The sequence below is a fragment of the Micromesistius poutassou genome (genome assembly GCF_964030765.1).
Source record: "Micromesistius poutassou genome assembly, chromosome: 7".
In the NCBI taxonomy this organism is placed as follows: domain Eukaryota; kingdom Metazoa; phylum Chordata; class Actinopteri; order Gadiformes; family Gadidae; genus Micromesistius; species Micromesistius poutassou.
Genome location: NC_140277.1, coordinates 14,535,002 through 14,541,350, shown reverse-complemented (window position 1 = coordinate 14,541,350; position 6,349 = coordinate 14,535,002). Strand labels below are relative to the sequence as shown.

At 48.2% G+C, this 6,349-nt stretch overlaps 1 protein-coding gene across 1 annotated transcript in view; it reads right to left on the bottom strand.

The window, feature by feature from the left end:
• Positions 1–6,349, bottom strand: part of nrg3a (neuregulin 3a) — a gene marked incomplete at both ends in the record, with an annotated part of 227,672 nt that overhangs the window by 41,551 nt on the left and 179,772 nt on the right. The window lies entirely within an intron of this gene.

Sequence of the window (6,349 nt, the reverse complement as noted above, 5' to 3'; positions counted from 1 at the left end):
CCTCCCAGGGCATGAAGCGTGTCTGATACATATCTCCAGATGTGTAGATGAATGGATACAGCTGTGGCTAGACGGATGTCTATATGGGGGCTTCGGGGGGGGGGGGATATTGCAGACTGACTCGCTATCTCTGTTGCAGTCGGGGAACGGGCGAACCTGGCGATTGTTAGTACGTGGCACTTGGTTCTATGAACGTCCTTGCCGTACTGACAGCGATATATTGTTGTTTCACCTTCTTCTGACAAAAGCACTTATTGCAAGTCGCTTTAGATAAAAGCATCTGCTGTAAAATGCCCTAAATGTAAAATGTAAATGTCAATATACGAACAGCCTGGCCTGTGTCTACGAGCGAACCGTGACTCAGTACTTCCCCGGGCCGTTAATCGGGGTGAAAACGACGAAGCGCAGACGCACACACGCACAAGAAGGAAGAAGGCAGGGAAGGGCGAGGTTGGGGACGGCACTGGGGTGAGGTGACCAACGGCGGGCTTCACCGCATAGGGGGCCCCGTGACGACGACGACGACGACGAGGGGAGACGTGGGGACACGACGGCGGCCGGACACACACGAGCGCCGCTCTCAGAGACGATGTGGTGGTCGTTAGGAAGGACGGGCTGATGAAGTGAGGGACGCGCCGGGGGGGGGGGGGGGGTTCGCCGGGTAACAGAGAAAATGGGCTGGCAGACCATGCTGCTCTACCGTCTGCTGCTAATGAGAATGAGCACAACGGAAAGAGAGAGCGAGAGAGACGGAGGGAGAGAGAGAGAGAGAGAGAGAGCGAGAGAGACGGAGAGACAGAGAGAGAGAGAGAGAGAGAGAGAGAGAGAAAGACGGAGAGACAGAGAGAGACAGAGAGAGAGAGAGAGAGAGAAATGAGGGAGGGAAGAGGGAATGATATACAAACATTTGGGGGAAATAAACAGAGACAAGGGAGAACGACGGCAAAGAATGAGAGCCTTTAGGATATATAAAGACCACCACAGCCCCATTCCGCTCGCTAGAATGCATGAGTTATCACTTTACCTTGAAGGGGTCGGGGACGGCAGGCGGGCGGGGGGGGGGGGCACTAAACAGCAAAACAATGACTCCTCTAAAGTGCCGCCACCCTGACACAAATGGGTAATCTGCATAGCGCCGGAATATTCTTTGGTAACAACCAGATGACAAGAACCATGCATCACTGTAAATTAGGCTACACAGGTCCATTAGTGTGCGTGTGCATGTGTGTGTGTGTGCGTGTGTGTGTGTGTGTGTGTGTGCTTGTGCGTGTGCGTGTGTGTGTGTGTCTTGATCAGTCCCAGGATTTAGGACTCAGAGAGAGATATTTAAAAGAGCATAACGGAGATGTTGTACAGAATAAGACACTGTGTGGGTTGTTTTATTTCCATCATGTCTTAGCCCACCCTCCCCCCCCCCCCCCTGTCCAGACCCTTCCAGACCCTTCCATATCTGTGATGATGAACGGGAGGAATTCCCGCCTCGCACCGCAGCGACCGGCTGATATGAAATCGTTCCCGCTCAATAGGAATTTCCTTTTATTCTCTGGCTATCTCTGCAGTGTGTACGTGTCCAATGTGGCGGTGAGAGGGGGGGGGGGGGAACAGACCCTGGATGGGCCTCAGTTGACTATTTTCAGGCAAATATCATGGAACGGTCTCTTCTTTAAAGCTTTAGTGGGTTAGTGGGTAATGGGTTTGTCTAAAACGCAATGAGGGTAACTAATAGGATCGCTTTTTCCTCCCGCTATTTTTTCTTCCTCTCTCTCTCTCTCTCTCTCTTTGGGGAAGACAGCCTTAGAATTGTATTCATATGAGGATTATTTCCTGTTTTATTGAATCTCTGGGTATGATGGGAAGTTTGCAGGATACAGGCCCAGCAGCCGATTCAATATCAGCTCTGCTGTGAATTAGATATTATGAATGCAATTCACTTGACATACTTAGTCCCATGACCCAGCAATAGACAAACACATTCCAGCTGAAACCGGGTTCAGCAGTCTTCACCACGCACGCACGGCTACAATATAATTTTCTTATTTGTCCATATGGAGTTCAGCAACACAAGGTTTTTTAGGTACAAGTGTTATTTGGATTCATCAAGGTTGTTTTGACTCCTAGCACAAAGCAAGCAGTTAGCATTGATTTCACCGGCCTTGACTCTAAACGCCTGGAAACTTAATATTTCTTCTTCTCGTTTATTCAGGCCTTGGATCCTTGGAAACTGCCCTAAGAGTCTGTTGGTATACTACATGCATAAATTGCGCGGTGTTGAACGATTGCATGATAATTATCGAGAAGACAACGAGTGTAAGGCGATAGAGCAGGTAGGGAATCGCATCCTATAAGAGAAGACAAATGGTTGAGCCCACCCAGAGATCATCTCAAAATGACATTTCCCAGCTTTGGCATCAGCGCTATCAGACAAGGCACGCCTGCACCCCCATGACATTTCCTTATCTATCTCCCACTAGCTGGGGATTGGCTTCCCTCCCACGTTTGGTATGAGAGCGAGAGCCAACGCCAGAGTTGTTTGTGGTCTCCTAAGCCATAATCCAGCCCCTTGCTCATCGTCTTTTAGCGCAAAGGAAGTACTGGGTCCCAATTCTACTGCGCATGCAGCGCACGGCCGTGCACGCACGCTGACACACACACACACACACACACACGCACGCACGCACACACACACACACACACACGCACACACACAGAATTGCACACTTACATACATACATAAATGCATATACAAATATACATAACATTAGCCTATATTACATTTTAGACGCTTTTGTCCAAAGCAACTTATATTGAACAATGAAGATAAGACAAGAAGTGCATAAAAGATTCTACACACACACACACACACACACCCCCCCCCCCCACACACACACACACACACACACACACGCATACACACACAGACACACACACAAACGCCCAAATGCATGCATACATACATACATATGAACATACACACACTCACACTCACACACACACACACACACACACACACACACACACACACACACACATACACACACAAAAATGCTGACAGACCCGGGTGCAGTGAGCACTCCCAGTCACAACAGCATGCTGGGTTTTAATAAAGCAATCCACAAGGTACAATACACCTGCCATGGCAACGGAAAGTAGCGATAGCAAATTTCTCTGAATAATCTCTGCATGCTGCAACAAAAACAACATTGGCTAATGCTCAAATACCTTTCCATAAACCCCGGCTCAGTGTGTGTTGGTCAATAAATAAATATGATACCCAATAGATAGCTCAATGGCTCTGGCTCCATGATATGCATTGTGCCCGTCATGCATGTTTTCAAGTGAAGCGCCCGTGTCTCAGTGGTGGCTGAGACACGGGCTGAGACTCTCTGAGGAGAGCCACGCCCCGACGTGTGTGCTCAGGGGTGAACCCCATTGCTGTCGTGCGTGTTGCTCTATAGCGAGGGTACACGCGTGTAACAATGTGAGCGGGACACAACGTGAGGCGACATTAGTGGGGCCTCCACACTGTGCACAATGGAACCACGGATGGGGCTCGGGAGTCACACCTTTTATGGTCTCTCCTGTATTGCCGTGGCACGCCTCTCTGTGAATCAACACTGTGTGCGCCGGTGCCTTGATCAGAACCCGTCGTGCATGAAATCAGATCCCCACAGAGATGATAGAGCGCCTGAATTAAAAATGTTGTCTTGAAGTGGAAATATCAACCCACTCCCTATATCTGTCCACCTGTGAGCTCTGATACAATGCCTGTTCTACAGATCAGGATATGGTGATTATAATTGGGTGTGTCTCTGCATTGCAAAATGAATTCCCCTAGCTTTTGGTTTGCCATGGCAGGGGTATAGATGTAAATATTCAAGACAAAACAGAAGGCGATGTGGGAGGCAGTGAGAGACGAGAGAGAAATCCACACTGACAACTGAGCTCTGTATGTTCCCTCATGGAACAAAGAGTGAGGGACGATTAGCAAAAGTGCCACAGTTTCTATAAGATTGCATTGCTTTGCTACATTGGAGCCGCTGCACATTTCTGTGATCCGCTCATCATCATGAGTCATAAGAGCTGGCCCGTATGTGACTTTAGATCAACCCAAGGGATTCTCTGTGTTTGCCCGGTTATTTCCTTGGAGAGGAACACTTGCATTATAGAATAAATAAGAAGAATAAATCCACCTCTCTCTTAAGATGATAACTCCAAAAAGAATAATAACGTGATATTTGATCAACACTCTCTGGCGTAAAATCAATCAGACTTTCCCCAGGTGGTTCCGAGGCTCCCCCTCCACCCATCTCCTTGGATGACTCACTCCTCCTGGTCCCTTCTGCGTGGTCCGACATATGGGTCGCAAGTCTCCTTCTGGCTGGCCTCCCCCCCCCCCCCCAAGATATCAGCTGATATGCCCCCCCCCCCCTCCCAATTGTGGAGATGTGTCCATGTCTGAGGTCCTCAGGTGACCGCAGCAGAGAGGAGAGGAGGAGGGAGGGGGAGTGAGGTCTGACCACTGTACATGGGCGTGTGGTGTGGATTTGTGTGTGTGTGTGTGTGTGTGTGTGTGTGTGTGTGTGTGTGTGTGTGTGTGTGTGTGTGTGTGTGTGTGTGTGTGTGTGTGTGTGTGCGTGCGTGTGTGTGTGATGTCTAGAGCGCCATGTTGTTTGTGTGTATGTGGGTTTACATGGGTGTGTGGTGTGGATTTGTGGTGTTGGTGTGTGTGTGTGTGTGTGTGCATGTGTGTGTGCGTGTGTGTGTGTGTGTGTGCGTGATGTTTAAAGTGGTGTGTGTTACAGAGCATTGGCTTGTGGTCTAGATCTGTGTTGTAAAATGTGACGTCGATTTGTGGTGATATGTGTGTGCCTGTGTGTTTACATGTGTGTGAGGTGTAGAATTTGTGATTGGATGTAGAGTGGTGTGTGTGTGTGTCGTATCGTTGTGGTAGTTTGCACGGCGTAGAGTGGTATGTGTGTTGTGTGTATGTGTGTGAGGTGTACAGTGGTTTGTGTGTTGTGTGTATGCATGTGATGTGTAGAGTGCGGTGTGTCGTGTGTATGTGTGTGCACCGATGCAGTGTGTGTGTGTGCAGGAAAACAAAAAGAAAGGACGTACGAGCAATCTGACAATTGATTCTTTCAAACAGGGATAGAGCTTTTGCGAGGTGCGAGGTGTCTCTCTGCCATACCCTCATGTGATTGGTCCAAATGCCATGGTCCCTTCAGCTCCATTCAAGCAGGTGGGGAACAGCACATAATGAGGCACTGATACTAGGGATAGTCGTTAGTGGAGGTGAGGCGTGATAAAGACCAGTCAGCCAATATAAAGTTATGACTGCTTCCTGGGTGTCCCCCTCGCCGGTAATGACATGCCGTCCACCAACCACGGAACATGTTTATCAGCTAGGAAGAGCCGTTCAATTGGCAAAGCGTCGGCAGTATGGCAATTGATTCAAGCAGGGATCGAGGGCTGTGCATGAGCGATAACATCCCTGTCCCATCCTTTTTCTTTTAAAGTATACGCTAAAACAATGCTTTGAGACTTTTTGTTAACTGTGTGTAAGTGTAACCCTGAGTTAGACTCAAATCCAATTGAAAGGGTGATAAACGGGGGCGGTATTTGTCAGGGACCTCACACTACTCGTGAACAATGATTCATGAGAACCGATACGGTATGGATTGGGCTTCTGTTAATATTGCCATTCTGTCTACATTGTGATTTGGTTAATAATGTTTTGTGTGATTTCTTTTGTGCGGTATGGGATAGGTTTTACGTTTGGGTTAGGATTCTACAGGCACATCGTCTTCTTTCCATAGGCAATTCAACTAGCACACCCTCTGTTACATCGTACCATGAATACGCTTCCACTAAGAAAACTAGTACTTTGGAATCAGCAAGTTCAGAAAAAGGCTTACTGTATACTTGTTGCATACTGGTTGCCTGGTTGGGTAGGCCATTTGGAGAAAACAGCCAGAGTAAGCTAGCTTTAGAAGGTTTCCAACCCAAAACATCCCTCTCTTCAGCCTCCTCTCTGAAGCCACTCCCCCAAACACGTGACTAGCTTGCTAGCTTTAGCAATAGATCTGTCTAGCCTGGTGGAAGACTTCGGTCAGCGCAATGAGTGCACGGGTATGAGCAGGTAGCCGGGTGGGTAGGCAGACAGACCGGTAAGCCATCCAATCATTTCATTTGGGCCAATTTAAATGATTGGAAGGGCTCGTTACAGGCCTGTAACAGCCACATGTATTGGATTTCTTTCTTCATTTTGTCAGAGCATTTGATTTATTGACAAATATGCTTCTAAAATAGATTGCCTACCCCAGCTTTGATTTGATTAGATGTCATG